The following is a 20,549-nucleotide window of genomic DNA, read 5'->3' as shown; positions in this document are numbered from 1 at the left end:
AACTAATCTATGTTTCTCATTTTGTTCTTCTGTCTCTACATTTTGAATAATCTTCTCAGCTTGAGTCTCAGGTATTTTTACAGCTTTAGTTGAAGAACTCATGGATAGTATTTCTCAAATTGGTCTTCAAGTGGCTGTAAACCACTTACTATCTTCTACATAATTATTTTGGAATTTATATATTGCTCAGCTTCTAATTGAAGTTTCTTTTATGTGATGCAGATCGATGTGCTTGAGGTCGATGGAAACTATTATCGTATGTGCTCTTTTGAATTGTCTATAGCATCTTATCATGTATGATTTCCACTTTTCTGGTTGTTGAAGACAATAGCAATTAGATCGAGCGACACGACAGTAGATTCGGCCGGCGAGTAAGCGGAGTAAACTCAGCTCGGTTCCCATCCATCACATTCGTAGGATCAGAACACAATGTGAGATCCATCTCACAACCAACGCCATGAAAGAATTCGGAAGAATAACTATCAGAGAAAGAGGAATCGTGTGAATTTCACATAATTAAAAGATGAGTCGAACGATCCCTTTTGTTAATTCTATTTGACTCACATGTGAAGTCATTCATGAGTGTAAAGAGTTGATTTGGTAGTGGTGTGAATGTTCTCAATGCAAGAGAATGATTCACTGTATAATGATGGCTAGAATGCCTTTGTATGTATGGTTTCAAACCGTGACAGCTTTAACTCTACTGCGGTTTCTTTTTGTTTCTGTAGCAGTCCGGTGAATCGGGCCTATTCTATCTTCAAGCATAATTTTTTGTTCTGAACCTCCTTATGTGGCATGCTCCCAATTTTGAATTAGTGAAAAACATACCAAGTTTGAGAATGACAATCAAAATTTTTGTCAAATGATTTCACTGCATACTATGACATGCTGAATATATGGAGTATATTAAGCTCAAAGCAACACAGATATGTCTTAGGCTAATACATTTTAGTTCATTCTGGTTATTCTATTATTTGTCTTAATAATTGTTTGTTGGATTGTAGATTTTGGACTTGTGTACTTCTTCTCACATGTATTTCCTCTCTTAACATTGCCACAACTTAGAATCTAATTCAATGCTAAAGCCACTGTAAAATGTGAATTATGAATCATGAGAACCTTTAAGCAGTTTTTGTGCCTTTTCATTATCAATTATAATATAAAAAGATTCTAAAGAATGCACAACATCAACAATAGTCTATTTTACACTTGCATATTAGAGTTGTGAAGAACTGAAAGAGAGGTGATCCAACAAGTAATGCAGAGAAAATGAAATGATCTATTGTTTATTGTATTCTGTTACAATCTATTATTTCTGTCATAGTACAAAGAATTTTATTGGAGTGAGTTGTTGTTACAACAAAACAAATTATTGTGTTAGTTAATGATCTTATTATGAGGTAGTATGAGTTCTTAGGATATGTTTTCAATCATATGAACTTTAGAGGATTTAATACTGCTACCTCTCTTAGAAACTATGTCTTAGAAACTATGTCTATATAATAATGAAATTATGTTTAGTTTGTGGAATATGTATGTTGAATGTGTAATATATAATGTATGTACTATACAATAATGAAACAATGTTTAGATTGAGGGTTCTTCGCCATTTCATCAATATAGTACAATTAATCAATGCAAAAATGCTCACAGTCGCTTAACGACGTATCTTTTATTTTTATTTCAATTAATCAATTAAAATATGGTTTGAATAATTATTTCAATTTATTTTTAATTTCTAATACAATGATTTTTAAGATAGTATATAAATAATTGAAATTTATATTATTGTTGTCTTTTTTAAAAAATTGAAAACTTTATTTATTTTTATTATAAAACATGTCTTTGTTTTAAAAAAAACTTTATGCATTTGATAAATCCTCTATGCATCTAATAAATTGAAAATGTTAAAACTTCTATATTTCAATTTAATATAAAAAAACCTTTATGTATCTAATAAATTGAAAATATTAAGACTTCTATATTTCAATTTAATATAAATTTTTTTTCGATTTTTTTACTTTAATACTATATGATCTGATAAATCCAGTCCAACCCACACCAGAACCCGTGCGGACGCACGGGTTTCCCACTAGTTTACACTAAAGGAAAGAACACTCCTACTCATTTGAATTCAATATAAGACTCATTTGCTTGAAAATTCTTGATTTGTTATTCTTTATGGAAATTGTAACATTCTTGTTCTTGTTCCTGGACTTAGAACATGGACGTGGGCCAGTGTATGTTTTCTAAGTTACTGATTGGTTATGCAGTGGAAAAAAATTGATTTTGAATGAATTTATTATATAAAATTGATTATTAATTAACAAAAGTAAATTAAATGGAAAGTGAATCATATTTGAATATATTTAGATAAGGTGAGATGAACGATAAATTTTAGTATAAAAATCACGATTTGGATTCAAAAGCTACAAATCTTAACTTCAAGTTTGTTAAGTACAACTCATATCAAGGTAAAGAGGGACACTAGATGTGGGACAAAGAGGAACACAATATGTGGAAACTCCAAACGTGTCTTAGGCCCAACCGTATATTGTGAGTAATTGACTTGGGAAGTCCCCGCAGTACGATTCATAAGTGTTATTTTAAACTGAGTCGTAGTATTGTGTATATTGTTTGTAACACTATAATTGTTGCTCTATGGTCGCAGAGGTATGCATCATTGGTCGACCTGCATTAATAAAGATACATCGTATTCATTTCTTTTACTTTTGCTTCTCCTTAATCTTCTATACTGGTGGATGTTCTAACAATTGGTATTTGTTCTATTCTAGAACAAAACGATGATCGAAAAATTTTAAATTGATGCGATGTGATAGTGGTCCAAATTTCAGAATCACTGGAAAGGGGTTGATCTACAAAGTTAACACTTCAAGGCCCTAGTGAGTAGGTGAGGGAGAAATGTGGTGTCAACGAGTAATGAAATTCATACTTGGAAAATGGTGTGTTAACCACTTTAAATAAGAGAGTTAGTTAGCAACTAAAATGTGAGAAAAAGTGTGACATACAGAGGATTGTTAGATGAATCGAGATGGTGGGGGAAGAGTTATGCGAGTGAGGTATAAAATTTGTCTACTTTCGTATAACTTTTCCCTTCTCTACATGTTAGGCCTTTGTGCTTTTAAGGCCTTTCGATAGGCCCATAAAAGTTTACCCGCAAGCCATTTTCTTCTGTTGTGCCGAGCAAGGGGTTTGCAATGGAAGATTTCATCCGTCCATGAGGTCACGACGTGAAGATATTTGATGGAACGTCACCATTCTTGGGAAGTAGCGACTTCAGGACAATGCTCTAATATAGAATTGCGAGGTGCAAAGGATGTCAACCGTTGATGGTGGAGAGTGATCGTACAACCTTTAATTTTCCTATATTAAGGGTATTAAGGAAAATCTCAACCGTTGATGGTGGAGAGTGATCTTACAACCTTTAATTTTCTAAAGGAGTAAATAGGGTTTTCAAAGAGTCATTGTGGTCTCTTACTAACTGCAATTAACTTTTCACAAGAAATTTCTTCCCCCTCTACCTTCCTTTCTAGCGGTCCCCTTGGATGAGCGTTGATTTGTACCTTATACTATCCAAAAAAATACATGTGTGTGTGTTCTCCCTGTGAGAGCAAGGAGACTCGGAGGACATAGTAGGTATATTCCACGAAATGGGTGAGGGTTCGCCCACGTCAGTGAGTAACCCTTTTATGGCGGTTTTTTAGAGTATTTAGGGATCCAACTCATTTGAGGTGATTGATCCTGACACTGGTTGGCGCTGCTAGGTTGCAGGCGAGTGGTTAGAGTGGTGTTTTAGGTGGCTACTCGGAGCAGAGCGCTCTATGAATAATATTGAGGGATAATAAGTGGTTGTTACTTGAATGAATGAGGATCCTTTATCCATTTTAGGGAGGGGTGTCTATAGGGATTTGTGCTTCTTAGGGTTTTCTCGGAAAAGGTCATCCCCCACTCTGTCAAAAGGTGGACCGTTGAACTTCTATTTCTAAAGGATACGTGGGTCAGTAAGTATCTTGACTTTCCGAGTATCCAAGACATGTTCTACCCACATTTCCTATTTATGGGGGCAAGGAAAACATAAAGGGCGAGGCGATTCCTCTCTTTCGGCGACCTCGTGTCATTGTTTTTCTAGGGCAGTCCTAAAGATATCGCCCTAGGCAAGGTTATGTACATATATAATACTACACAATCCCTCATACATGAGTCATTTGGCAGAGGGTGAAATGTTTTTTACTTTCTATTAATGGGAGTATCCTGAGGACTATCTTTATCCCTTATGAGGAGATCCTGAGTCCCTCGGGCGAAAAATCTTCTTATCTAGGAATTATAAGCCCTAACATGTTGTCTGGTTGGAGAGTCCCTCATGTAGGGTGCCTTACTTCTTAGGCGAGACTTATATCGATCCCTCTAACAGGACTTGCACCAAGTATCTCGGGCTTGGTATAGGTCACGCCCATTTAAGCACAATTTCAAAGCTATATCGCCCGAGGAGATATTGATTCCCTCATGAGAAAACTCTTCTGGTCGCTTTTGGGACAACCCGAGAGGTCAACATGGATCCTCCTTTGAGGGTCATAATCTCCTACGAAGGTAGTTGGGGTCTTCTCACAGAAATATGTTACATACATATACACACTACCTTGAGGGCCATACGAGCACTCCGTCAGGGGTTTCTTGTTCGTCTATTACCTCGAGAGGAGGCAAGGTTCTTTTAGTGAAGGTCCAGCATAGATATTTGCATGAGGGACGATAATGATACTTTAGTGAGGTTCCAACATAGACATTGCCACAAGGGACGACAAGGATCCTTTAGTGAAAGTCCAACCTGGATATTGCCACGAGGGGGTGGCAAGGAGCCTTCGGTGAAGGTCCATCTTAGATATTGCCACAAGGAGTGACAAGGATTCTTTAGTGAAGTTCCAACCTAGATATTGCCACGAGGGGATGCAAGGATTCTTTGGTGAAGGTCTAGCCTAGATATCATTGCGAGGGACGACAAGGATCCTTCTGTGAAGGTTCAACCTAGATATTGCCACTAGGGGAGAAAAGGATCCTTTGGTGAAGGTCCAATATAACACCTAAAGCCAAACAGGTTAAAGGAAGCCTTATAACGATTAATTAGTACTAACTACTAACTATATCAACAAAATGCATCATGTTCTCGGTATCTTAATAAATAAGAACTCCATAATTAAGCAAGCATAACATGGAGTAGTATTTAGATGGGTGACCTTCTGGGATGTTTCTGGGAAAGTGTGTGAGTGAGGACAAAACATGTTGAAAAGACCAGTGTTGGTTTGTGGGGTCAGTTTGTAATCTTGAAAGTAGTCTGAGACATTATAAATGGTATAAAATGAAGGGAAATAGAGATACAAGGTGCGAATTTTACAAACCGAATTTTCATCAAGTAAGAATGCTTCAGCATAAGGGTTCTATTTATGGAACCACTTGTGTGGGCTGTAAGTTAAAAAGCCCACTTAAGTACATGTGAACCATATCTTATGGTGTACCATATATCACTTAAGCACGTGGTATCTTACCATATTATGTATTCTACTTAAGTGCATCGTACCTTACGATGTTCTACAATTCACTTAAGTGCACCATATCCTACGGTGTTTCTTATTTACTCCATCTCTCATCAATTTATCCTTATGTGTGTGACCCTATAGGTTTCCGCGACGTTGGCAATTATATAAAATCACGCTTTTAACATAATAAATAGTAAGCGGTATCTAGCAATACATCACTGCTACCCAAGTCACGAAAATATCATGTGATATGACAAAAACTTTTACATGTTAATACTTGTGTGTACAATTACCCTTTTGCTTATGTCTATATTAACACAAGGCATAGACCGTGTCACCCTTGTCCAATTCAATATTAGGCCCTTGGACATTTATCCTGTTACGTAGGATGGGAAAATTTCATCTAGCTCACTCATGTCCCACATGATGCTTTGTGGAGTACCCATCAACAGTCTTTGTGGCCATCCAGTTGCGGGCAATGTTTGATCAACAACAAAGTACTCGACTCTACATCTAGGGCCCATATTGGTTTCAAATCGAAGGATGGTATACACCACTATCACCATGAGAATAACTTATGACACTTTGCATAACATTCAATGTAGTACTTTCATAGCGGGTCAATCTAGTATAAATATTACTCCTAATACTCATACCAATGTCAAGACTTGATAACTCCTTATCCATGATCTATGAGATGTGATCATCAGTCTATCTACATAATATTCTTAATGCTTTAATGTTATCTCACTTCACAATAAAGCTCGACTACAAATACTTTAAGAATAATGTCCTTATGTTTAATGGGATCTCATGATTAAGTCACACTTAACATTTCATTAAACGAACTAGTTATTATAGGGAATTTATTATTTTGGAAAAACAAACATAATAAATAAATATCTTTTATTATTAATAAATAATTCAATACAAGTATCAAAAGTATTGGCCTCTAGTGCTTACACCAACAATGTGGTTTGGGGAGGAACCAAGCAGAAGCTGGTATGTGTACATCAAAAACACAATCCCATTCAATGCACCATGCATAAGTATTTTCAAGACCTCTCCCAGTATGATGTGGTTAGGGAACGAACCAAGCGGAAGCTGGTGGGCAAGGTACACCCGAGACCAAAGAGGGTGAGGAGTGGTCGCCGAATTTACATCGGAATGAGAGGGATCCAGAGGCTGTGTAGAGAAGATACTGCATGGTTAAAGGAATGCTTAAAAGGACTGATTGGTACTACCTATACCAGCAAGATGCATCTTCTTTTTGGTAGCCTAACAAATAAGAACCCCATCGTTAAGGAGGCTTGACTCGGAGTAGTATTTAGATGGGTGACTCGGATTAGTGTTATAGAGAATCTTGCTTATATCCATTGTTGATTATAGTGGAGATTTTAAGTGGCCTACGGGTCTCGTGGTTTTTTACTCCTAGTTAAAGGAGGTTTTTCCACGTTAAAATTGTGTTGTGTTGGTTGGTGTGTTTTTGTTGATTGTCTATAAGTTGCATGTGATATTTGAGAGAGTCTGTGTTGTAGAATTATTTTGTTGTATTTGTAATTTCCTCCCAACAAAAGCTATCCATTCTACTAATGTCGGTTGATCTGAATTTAGTCGTATTATTTCTTCTACTAAACATATGCTATATTTTTTTCCAACTTTGAGGTGAAGTTTATTAAACGTTAAAAGAATACGGTTGCTCATTCGTTAGCAAAGGGGTCAATTCTTGATCTATATGCGTAGTAATGTTAATATTATTTCTCCTTATATTGAATCTTTATTGATTAATGAAAAAAGTTTTTTATTGTGTAAGCAAGATATTATATCATGGAAAACTAAGGGTTCTCCAACCTGTTTACACGAAGAGACGGGAATACCCGACCAAAAAGAAAAATTACAATACAATTAAAATTACGAGAGAAATAACAACGAATCCTTACTAAACTCGTAAAAAGAATAATTGGAATGTGTAATTTTTTTGCAAAAAGACCGCTTCCAAACAAGGAGCTTTATGTTCCAACCCGTGTCATTAAAGTTCCAACCCTCCTCCCGGAAACACACCTCGTTCCTTAATAACCATAAAGTCCAAGTTGTGGCGAGGCAAACAACATCTACCTTACTCTCTTTAACCTTTTGTGTACAAAAGAACGAATGTCAATCTATAAAATTCGACAAACACTCATCCTCCAATCTATTTACTTTACTTACCCAAAAAACAATTTCGCTCCAAATTTTCTTCACCGCACAACAACAAAAAAGAAATGGTTCCTATTCTCTACATCCAAACTAGGGTCACATAATTACCATATCAAATATGTTGAATAATTAACATTATTTTTGTAAAAAAAAAAATCTAATTTTTTGGGAAACTAAAAAAAAGTCTAATAATTACCATATTAAATATGTTGAATAACATTAAGAGCCTCTTGGTATGGAACTTTTTCATTAGTCTAATGTTTTTCTAAATCTATATAATATACAGATAGTATATAAGAACAAGTTCAATAGACATGCTTCTCACACAAAATAAAATACAAGTAGAATTCTTATTCAATATACAATGGCATTTTCTATTCATCAATCCTTTCTTTGCTTCATTGTCTGCATTGCTTTGATTTTCCATTCAGGTAACATATATGAAAAATGTTGTGTAGTTTCATTTTCTTGTATCCATATTCTTAATCTTTTTGGATATTTTATAAAAAAGATTATGAAAATAAATATACTTTTATGTTGCAGGAATGGGACAAGGGTCAGTTCCAAAATTTGAGTGCATAGAAAGCTGCAGTGCTGCTGGTCCAGATTGTAATAAATTTTGTTATGACAAGGGTTATAATAGAGGTGGCGAGTGTAGACTTGAGAGGTGTTGTTGTCGTAGGATACCTGATCAGAGAACATAGTTTCAAGATTATGGGAATATATGGTGTAAAATCATAAAATCATTTAACTATTTAATGATTTTATTTAAATAATACTAAATACGAATGTATTGCTTCTCTGAATTAAAATAAATAAATTTATACGTTTTAATTAACATATAATCATCATTATAATTAGACATGGTTTTAAATTGTGATTGCGAATATGGATGAGTCATTGCGTCTCGGCTATTACATTACTCTAAAACTTTGCTATTAAGAAAGTCCAATAAGCATCTTCATTTCAAGGTTAGATGCTACATTGATCTTTGATAAGCATCTGCGCCCCAAGCCACTAATAATATTTTCTTTGATTGAGATTCTGGAATAAAATAGTTTATCAAGGTGTATTGTTTCAATGATTGTAGTAATTAATAATTTATTGCATTAGTAGAAGAGAAATTGTACTCATGCATAATCTACCTTTTATATACCATCTAAATAAATAAATAGGTAATAACAATGAGAGTAAGCAAAATATCACATCTAAATATTTCACTCTCATTAGTTGTTACAATATGGGCAAAGAACCACCGTAAGATATATTTTATAAAAGGGAAATGTTAAAGAGTATTTTAGGGTACTCTCATAAAATGTTTTTTTAATAGTTGTATTTAATGCATTTAGAATTGAAATAATTGACTTTTTCTTAAAGAATAAAAGAAATATTTTTTTAAAAAAAAAATATTTGTATTCAATGCATTAAAAATTTAAATAATTAACTTATTAAAAAATACTTTTTATATTGAAATTCTAAAAGTGTCTCTCAAACACTCGTTACCATGTTCCGTTATAAAAAAAAATACAATGGTAATATATATATATATATGGGTCCTGCTAACGAGTGCCCCAGGGGCACTCTTTAAGGTTTCCATATAAAGAAAATATTCTCTAAATAAATTAATCAATTCAATTTTCAATGCACTGATTACAAGTTTTTTTAATGAAACATGCATTTTTGCTCATTAAAAAAAGTCAATTATTTCTATTTTTAATATATTAAATACAAGTATATTTAACAAAACATTCCTTTTTTAGTCTCTTAACCAGTGCCCCTGGGGCACTCGTTAGCATTTCCCTATATATATATATATATATATATATATATATATATATATATATATATATATATATATATATATATATATATATATATATATATATATATATATATATATATATATATATATATAAGTTATTATACTTACTCTACATTTTAATCAATTATTCTTTTCAATCTAATAGTTAAAAATAATAATTAATTATTTTTAATCATTAATATAAAATATAACCAAATATTATTTTTGTTTTAAAGGATCAACTTTTACTTTCAAAATTAGAAAAATTGCAATATAAATTGAATTTTTTTTTTTTGAGTTAAATATAAATTGAAGCTTTGAATATCGATGAACCAACAAAATAGAAAGAAACAGAAGGAAAGAGATGTTTTAAACACAATTGTATTTGATGTTAAATAAGGAAATTAAATATAATGATTAAATAGAAAAAAAGATCAAATTTAAATGAATAAATATAAACTTTTAGATTAAAAAAATTAAAGGTATGTGAAAATAGCCGTGTGACAATTGTTTATAACAATAATAATAATAATAATAATAATAATAATAATAATAATAATAATAATAATAATAAATTTTTAAAAATAGAATATATTTAAAATTAATTTAAATTTAAATAAAATATTTAAGAAATAGGATCAAAGTAATATAATATTTTTAAAATATATTTATACCTTTAGTTTATATGATTATAAAATACTAGAAAATAGTTTTTTAATTTAAAAAGTGATAAATTGTTAGTAGAAAAACCTTTAAATTATAACTACAAATAAAAAAAAAAGATAGTTTATATAGTGAAAAATTGTTTATGTAATTTATTAAGATTTTTATGCTACACCTAAATAAGAAAATTATTGAATATTATATTTTTTTTACTCCAAAATAAAACAAAATAAGATAGTACATTAATTTATCATTATTATTATTTCTATTTTTATCAATATAATTATTATTGTTATTATGGTTAATAATATTACCATTTTTCGTATATAAAAATATGGGATAAATATATTTTTGGTCCCTATAAATATCTCAACTTTCATTTTTAGTCCCTATTAAAAAAATAATATTTTTCAATCCCTACAAAAATTTCATGCATACAGCTTTAGTCCTTATTATTTCTAAAATTTTGAAAATAGTTTAATTACCCTTAAACATTCCAATTTTTGAATAATTTTTTTATACATGTTTAGAATACAATAAAACATTTCTTTACCAAATTTTAAATTTTTTTAAAATAAGAAGAATTAAATATGAATTTTTTAAATTTCAAAAGATACTGATAAAAGTAATGAAAAGTTCGACTTAAAAATAAAATTTTGAGTTTCTTTTTTTCAGGTGATCTTTTTATAACATTCTAAACATGTCTTCAAAATAATTATTCAAAAATACACATTAGTTTGATATGAGGGACTAAAATTACATGCATAACAATTTTGTAGGGACTAATAAATATTATTTTTTTAATAGGGACTAATAATGAAAGTTGAGATATTTATAGATACCAAAAACATATTTAACCCTAAAAATATTTAGCAATTGAAACTTAAGGGGCCAAAATTAAACAATTGAAAAACTTAGGGGACCAAAATCAAACAATTAAAATATGTGGGACCAAAATCAAATAATTGAGAAATTTGGGGATCAAATATTTTTATATACCATTTATTGTATATAAAAATATTTAGACCAATAATAAATTTTTTTCCCATATACAAATATTATTTTTGTTTAGGTATTATTTACAAAAAATATCTGAATCAAAAATATAGAATTTGATACTAATAAAATTTTACTATAAATAATAGTAGTATGTTACAATTGAATAAGTAATACACTTTTTCCCGTATATATATATATATATATATATATATATATATATATATATATATATATATATATATATATATATATATATATATATATATATATATATATATATATATATATATATATATATATATATATATATATATATATATATATATTATTTAAATTGATAACATATATTTGTGAAATGACATCAATAACAAATAATTTTTCTAATATTTAATTGTGCAAACATTATTTTAATTGTATAAACTTCATTATGACATATATTTATATAATTATATTTTGAATCATATAAATTAAAGTTTAATGATAAGTGACACACATTTTTGTATTTTATCCATTAACACACCTTTTCAAGGAAAAAAATTTAATAACCAAGTTTAAAAAAAAAACAAATAAACCAACCTTTCAAAAAAATTACCCAACTAACCATTTTTAACTACTTTTTCCACGTAGGCGCCATGTGTGATAGCGCCTCTTATATTTTTTTAATATTTTCGTGTTACCTGCGAATTTACCTGCAAAAATATTTAATATTTGGTCTGCATGTAAATTCGTAGGTAAATTCGCAGGTAAATATGCCGAATGCCAAATCCGCATGTAACTGAAAATATTTTTAAAGAAATAGGAGGCGCCATCACACATGGTGCCTTCTTGAAAAAATACCCAAACATGGTTAGTTGGGTAAATTTTTTGAAATGTTGATTTATTAGGTTTTTTTTAAAACCTTGTTATTAAAAAAAATTTCACCTTTTCAAGTATATTATTAAATTCATTTTAATTGAAATAATTTTTTTTAAACTAAAATTATTATTACTTTTTAAAAAAAATTGTATCTTAAAAAAAAATTATTTCAAATTATATCTCTTCATTAATAATATTCAATTACTAAAGTTAATTTTTAAAATTTAAATATTATTTTAAATGTAAATTAATAAACATTTAAAATATCGTAATAATCTTTTTATTAAAAAATAATTTATTGGAATATTTTGATTAATAATTTATTAGAAATAATAATAATAAAGTAATAAAAAGTAAAAAGTGAAAAGTGAAAAGTAAAAAAGTAAAAAAAAAAATATGAAAAGTAAAAAGTGAAAAATGAGTTGGAAAACGAAAAATAAAAGTGAGTTGAAATAATCAACAAAAGACTTTTTTGCCCCAAAATTATAAATTTAGACTAAGCCAACAAAATGATATTTTTATGATTTCCAGAATAACAACTTTTCTTATATTATAGATATTATAACCATTAGTTTGCTGAAGAATATTGTTTTGAACTTTTTGAACGAGAGTGGTAGATAATAAACTTTGTTAAAAAATAATCTCTCAATATTATACATACCATAATTTTGTATAAAGAATTTCTCTTTATAATTAAAATAATAATAATTTTATTTTAAAAAATAATCCTATAAGTATAAAATTATTAAAAATATCATATAAAAAAGAGAAGGAGAGGTAAGGAGGTAGTGAAAAATTTTCAAAAAAAAAAAAAGAGGTAGAGAGATAATAATATAAATTTATTTATTTTTCATAATATATATTAAAATAATTTAAAGATACACAAATTTCTAATTTTAAAAATAATGATTTAAATTGAAATTCTCAATATCATCAACAAAAATTAAAAAAAATGATAATAGAGAGAAATTTCCAAAAAAAATACATTTTGGAAAATCAACTTACATTTAATATTAAAATATAAAATAAACTATATTTCTTAAATAGAATCAATTTAAAATTGAATAAATATGGACCTTTAGATTTAAAAATTGAATGTACAAGATTTGGCGTCAAAGAAAACTTTAACTCCTCGTACCAACAAATTCTAACTTATATAGAGTCAGGATCCATTGACACCAGATCTCAAAAATTGTTTTAACACCAAATCTTATTCATTAATTATTTTAAATCTAAAGGTTCATATTTATTTTTTCAAATTTGAATTTGTTATATTTGATCGATATATTTTTTTTTCTTTTTTTAATATCATATATACAATTTATATTTTAAAATGATTTTTTTCTCCCATTTTCTCTCTCTCACTCCTTTTTATTTTTTTCATTTTTAATATCTAGATTATTAATTTATATTATAATTTTACTAATTTTATAATTATACATTTAAGAGTTATATTAAAAATCATAATAATTTTTATTGAAAAAGTTATTTATCCATTTTTATGGGATGTATAATACTAATAAACTATTTTTTCTTAACCAGATTATAATATTTTACTACTTTTATTCAAAAATTGCATAAAAAATATGCAGCAGCAAACTATTGACTATTATAATAATAATAAAATCAATAATACTACAATAATATTGAAATATTATTTTATTTTATTTATTTTAAATATAATATTTTTTAATATAGTATAGTCATGTTAGTAAATATATTTAAAAAATTATGAATATTACATTGATACTATTTCTTAACCATTTCATTTAAATTTGATTAATTTTATAGATTTTACATTTTCAAAATATTTTTATTATTACTATTATTATTATTATTATTATTATTATTATTATTATTATTATTATTATTATTATTATTATTATTATTATTATTATTAGTGTTGTTGTTGTTGTTGTTAGAAAATATATAAAATTAATTCTAGTTTAAATGTAATATTTAAGGAACAAGATCAAAGTAATATTAATAATTTTTAAAATATATTTATATCATTTGTTTAGATGATTTATACTATATTAAAAATATTTCTAATTAAAAGTTTGTGACATTGTAGTTAGAAAAACTTTAAAAAAATATAATATATTTAAAAAAATATAATAATTTATTAAAAAATTAAAAAATTCTTTTATTTAGGATAGGCTTCACAAATGGGAATTATTGATAATACAAGATGTTGCTTTTGCAATGAAGCCGAGAGCCAACAACACTTAATGTTTCAATGTAAGGCCATGAGCACTATTTGGAAAAGTATATTGGATTGGATCAGATGTTAATAATATTGAACATATAGAAACATAGAGAAAAAAAAGGACCCTTTGGTTTAGGGTTTGAATAGAATTGGCGAAAACTAGAGAATAAGGGTTACATCAGAATATAAATACTATATGCTAGTAAAGTACCAAATTACCCTTACAAAAATATAATAAACTAAAATAATAATAATATTAATAACTAACATCTCCCCTTAAACTCAAGATGCATTAGTAGGAAGCATAAAGAGTTTATCAATCAAAAAACAAAAATGTTAAATGGAATGTGTCTTCGTTAACAAATCAGCAACTTGAAAGCGGAGGAGACAAACGGTAGAGTAATTGTCTCATGTTGAAGATGATGACGAGTGAAGTGATAATCAATCTCAATGTGTTTAGTACGTTTATGAAAGACCGAGTTGTGGGCAATTTGAATTGCACTCTTGTTATCACAATACATAGGAGTTGGTTCAGAAAGAATGACACACATATCAAAAAGTAATCAACGCAATCAAACTATTTAAATAGTGGTGGATGCCATAGCACGATACTTAGCTTCTGCAGAAGAACGAGAGACAATATCTTCTTTCTTACTCTTGTAAAAGATAAGAGAGTCTCCAAGAAAGATACAAATCCCAGTGGTAGACTTACGATCTGTGGGGTCGCCAGCCCAATCAGCATCAGAAAAAGCACTTAGTTCTAATGAAGACGATGAGGGAAAAAGAAGACTCTAAAATTAGCGGATGCCCAATGTAGTATAGTAGGAGAGACAACAAACTGACTAACAACATGAACAATATAAGTAATATTTGATCTAGTAATTGTAAGGTACACTAGGCTGCCAACCAAAGTACGATATAAGGTGGGATTGGGTAGAGGAACACCACCAGATGGAGTATATTTCTTATTCCACTCAAGAGGACTATCCACTACTCTAGTATCAGTAAGGAGAGTTTGTTCAAGAATGTTGGCAATATACTTGGATTGAGAGAGAAGATAGCCTCTAGGAGAGTAAGCAACTTCAATGCCCAAGAAGTACCAAAGAGTGCCTAAGTCTTTCATCTCAAACTGTTTGGCTAACTGTAATTTCAAATTATTAGTTTCATCCATATCATCACCTAAAATAATCATATCATCAACACATAATGAGAGTAGAATACGACCATGATAAGTGGTCTTGACAAACAAAGCAAAATCATGATTGCTAGAGCGAAAGCCAGTAGATGTAATCATCGTGGTAAACTTCTCAAACCAAACCCATGGTGCTTGTTTTAGACCATATAATGCCTTCTTCAACTTACACACTTCCCCTTGATTATGAGAAACACCTTGTGGAGGTACCATATAAACTTCCTCTTTAAGATCACCATTAAGAAATGCATTTTTAACATCCATTTGACAAATATGCCACTGACGAACATATGCAACTGCAATAAGAGTGCGAAAAGTAGTCATCTTAGCAACAAGAGCAAATGTTTCTTCATAATCCATACCATATTGTTAAGAGAATCCCATAGCAACAAGACGTGCTTTGTGGCACTCAACTGGTCCATTTGACTTAGTTTTGATCTTGTATATCCAACGAGATCCAATAGCATGTTTTCCAGGAGAAAGAGGTACTAATTCCCAAGTATCTGTTTTATGCAAAGCAACAAGTTCTTCTATCATAGGTGCTACCAAAGAGGGTAAAGAATAGCCTCTTTATAGGAAGAGGGCTCAGAAAAATGTGGATTGAGGTTAGAAAGAAGCAAAAGAAGAAGAGTGAGTGGAATAGAAAAAATCATGCAATTGAGTAGACTTACGGTCACGATAGGGATAACGAGGAGGAGGAGGATCAATATTCGTAGGAGGTTCTTGGGTAGCCGTGAAGACAAGAGGGATGTCAGTATCTGGAGTATCAATAGTATCAGTCCTGCAATTCTCAAAACTACAATCACTAGAAATATTATCATTATGATCAAAATGATCGATATGAGTGAGTTTTGAATTATTAGTAATATAAGAATCAGAAGAAATAGAGTAAAAAGGAATGTGTTCAAGGAGAACAACATGAAGAGAAACATACAATTTCCTTGCACCAGGATCATAACAATGATAACCCTTTTGACCATCCTCATAAACAAGAAAAACACATATAGCAAAACAAGAAGACAACTTATTACATTCTACTTAGGGGCAAAGAACAAAACAAGTAGAAACAAACATTTTCAAAGATGAATAATCACGGATAGAGTTATACAATTTTTCAAAGGGAGACAAACTTGATGTGACAGACGATGAGATTCTATTAAAAAAATGAACAGCAATAAGAACTGTTTCACCCCAAAATTCACTAGGAATCGAAGTAGACAACAAAAGGGAGCGAGCAGTCTTACTAATGTGTCGGTGTTTCCTTTCAACAACTCCATTCTGTTGAGGTGTATCAGCACAAGATGTTTGATTAAATGTACCATCAAAAGCAAGCAATTTAGAAACTTTATTAGAGTTATATTCATCACCTAAATCACAGCGAAAGCACTTTATAACAACATTATGTTGAGTCTTAACCATAGCACAAAAAATACAATAAATGCCAAAAATTTGAACAATTTTTCATTAGATAAACCCAACAATAACGAGTATAGTCATTAATAAATAAAATATAATATCTAGATCCATCCTTAGTAAAAAGCGGTGATGGACCCCATACATCAGAATGAACTAAGTTAAAATGTGCATATGAAATGGAAACACTTTTACTAAATGGTAAAGTTGAAAACTTAGCAACTTTACAACCACAACAATCTGAGATATCACTGGTTTGTAACTTTCCTAAAGCCCTAGTAGAAACTAAATACTTTAATCTAGAAGCAGAGACATGTCCAAGACGGTAATTCCATAAATAAAAACTATAAGACGAAGGATTCAAACAAAAAGAGGATAATAAATATGTTTGGATCTCAACTGTAACGCCCCGATAATTTAATTAATATTTAATTAAATTGTTTATATTTTTATGTTGATGTGTGAGATGTTAATTTAAGTTGTTGAATTGATAGTTGAATTATTTAGTTGATTAATTATTGAATAGTCGGTCGAATAGTATTAATAATATGAGGATGTTGTTGGGCTTGTTTTGGTGGTGATGAGTAGTAAAGGGGGAGTGTAAGAATTAGGCCCAATAAGCCAATAAGAATAGTAATAATAGTATTATTATTTTAAGGAATAAGAAAATAAGGGAAGGAGGAGGTTAGGTTTTGGTGGGTATCAGAAAGAGGAAAAAGAAAAGAGGTACGAGAAATGTTGCCGTTAAGAGGAAAAATGGACGAATTATGCGAAGGCCGGAAGCTAGAAAATTCGACCGCAAATTTTAGAGCGGCCTCAAATCCAAGGTAAACATGGGGTTCTTGCTCTATAAATAGGGATATGATGAACTGTATGTGGGGTCTTGGGGTTATAATTTTTATCTCTGCATTTGTGTAATTGTGTGTTTGTTGTTATTGAGCTTTTTGGAAAAATTGGAATATGAATTGCTGCTATGTTGAATATTGATTAATAGTGTTGGTTTGTGATTTGGTGAATATATTGATTAATTGTGTTGGTTGGTGATTTGGTGAATGAGATTGTTCTGGTAATTTGAATCGATGAATCTGTGATGAAGGAATTTTTCTGTGTTGTTAATTTTCTGGAAAAACGAAACGATTTCTGGGATGAACGGTATTGAGGAACAAATAAGGAAGAAGGAAAGCTGTTGTGGCGGGGCCACATAGCTAAGGGGCGGGCGCCCCGAAGTGTGGGGTGGGCGTCCCACCATGTGTGGGTTAAGGGGCGGAGGCCTCTGGGCTAAGGGGCGGGCGCCCTAGGCTTTTAGGGACGAGGGCCACCAACTGCATCTTAATAATCCCACTATTTAGGTGTATCTTCATTATAATGCTAGTATTTTCATTGTATTGACTCAGTAATAATATTAGGACAAATGAGTTAACACTTAGTAATGGATTTGATTCGGAGAGTATGAATTCATGTAACAGATAATTAGGATCAATTAATTAGAGGATATAGAATGCATTGTTAAATTTAGTGAAGAACCATAGTAGAAGACGTGTATGTGCAAGTACCAATAGAAGGATAGTATGGGTAGTAGAGTGTACCATAGCAGAAGGAGAAGAACAATAGGATTATTAGTAGTGCAAGTAATTGATTGCATATCAGAAGCAGTAACGAGTAGCAGAAAAATATAATGAATTACTTAAGTGATAGAGATAATAAATGGCAGATAGAATAATTTAGGAAGGATCGCTTGGGGAAATATACTGTTAACCGCTATTTTCCTTGTGATGTGTTGCGATGTTTGTGTGAACTAATTGTGTTGATCTGTCGTTGTTGAATTGTTGTCGTCGATTGGTTGTTGTGATATATTGCGATGTGGTGATCAACTACTTTGTGAATTGTTGTGAAGTGCAGGAAATAAAGTGACGATGAATTACCTCTAATTATTTGTAATATTTGTGACATAAGCGTATGCCTCTTGACGATCTCGTTGTGATTATATTTGTGATGTTGCATTCATCGAGTCGCATATGATTGCATTTTTGTGACGACCTGGATTGACAAACAGTGACGAAGGCTTATGCCTGTTTGATGCCTCTATTAATTGGCAATTAGCGATGGGGGCTGAAGCCCTGGGTACCACATGCATCTGCATTTGTAGAGTCTCATTCCATTTTCCGTGTTTATGTGATTTTTCGTGACGTGATTTATGAACTCATGTGAGTTGTCGTGGCTTAAAAATAGGAATTCATGTGTAGTATTATGACGTGTGTCGTTTTGGTTGGAATGATGATGTGAATTAAAGTGTAACAATTATACCGCGACGTGATGAATTTTATGACTTATAACTCTAATATATTGTTTATCATAATTTTATTTATATGGTTTGATATCTCACCCTTTATTTGTTTGGTCGTTGCCTTTATACTGGTAACGTGAAGGTGATTGCAGTAATGAAGATTTAGTTACCGTGAGTCCGAGTCGGTGTTGTCACTCTGATATGTAGCACTCGGGGGGATGAACGATAAATGTTTAGATGTTGTCTTTGTTTTAAAATGCTGAATTTTGAGTTGAATTTTAAGAAGTACCATGATGTTTTCAAGTGTTTTTAATTGAACAAGATGATATGCGAATTAAAATTGAAAATTGTGATTTCTGCTGCATAATTAATATAAAGTTGTTTGGTTTTCAAATATTAAAGAATGACGTTATTGGTTCATCTGAATGTGAAGTGTTATGTATCGATTGAAATAAAATGAGCAGGTTGTTTTATGATGTATGATTTAATGTGAAGTGTGATATTTCATTTTGGTTAAACTTTTATAAATCTGATTTTCGTTATAATTATTGGGTAGATTTCGGGTGTTAAATCAACCCCAAAAGCTAGGTCAAAGGGTGAGGTTGCCCTCACATCTTGTGCCTACATACCCCTTAAGATCAATAGGAAAGTCATAGCATTTGTAGTTCCCCTTAAAAGGGAAATAAAGAGTCAAATGGTAAAAACTTTTTGAGTGTTGAGTTTTAACAATACTCAACGGTGTTTTTTTAAATACTGAGCTTTAACAATACACAGTAAATTATTAAAAGGTGTCAAGCTTTAACAATACAAAACCAAGGTTGATTTAAAAGAGGTTGAGCTTTAACAATACAAAACCATTTTTAAAACAGGGGAAAGTGTTAAGCTTTAATAATACTAAGCACAAAGTAAAAGAGGGGGAAAATAGGGAGAAAATAGAGTGAGTACCTTGACAATTTTTGTCAATACTATCTCATTCCTTTGGATCTTAGCAACAATGAGGAATCATACATCTCAAGCAAGGAATAAGGATAATCATCTCAAGGGGTGTGTGAGACATGGCGTGTTTATCATGGATACAATCAAAGGGTGAGTACAAAGATATTAATGTATAAAATCAATTATAAAATGGTTATGAATAAAAGGGATGGCATACCTCAAGGTTAATCATATCATGTGTGTATGAGTATGATGTATGATGGATGGATAAATATCTTATGTATGCGGGATTAGTTCAACAATGTATATATACAAAGACAATAACATAACCAAAGTATGAATGTACAAGGATGTAAATCAATAAGTATATTTACAAGTGGATAAATAAGGGGAGATCATGGCAATCAAGTTAATATCAACATGGTATTGCATTGAATCAATGGGATCAAAGG

This window comes from Vicia villosa, unplaced genomic scaffold (genome assembly GCF_029867415.1).
Source record: "Vicia villosa cultivar HV-30 ecotype Madison, WI unplaced genomic scaffold, Vvil1.0 ctg.001304F_1_1, whole genome shotgun sequence".
In the NCBI taxonomy this organism is placed as follows: Eukaryota; Viridiplantae; Streptophyta; class Magnoliopsida; order Fabales; family Fabaceae; genus Vicia; species Vicia villosa.
Note: the sequence above shows the minus strand (reverse complement) of the source record.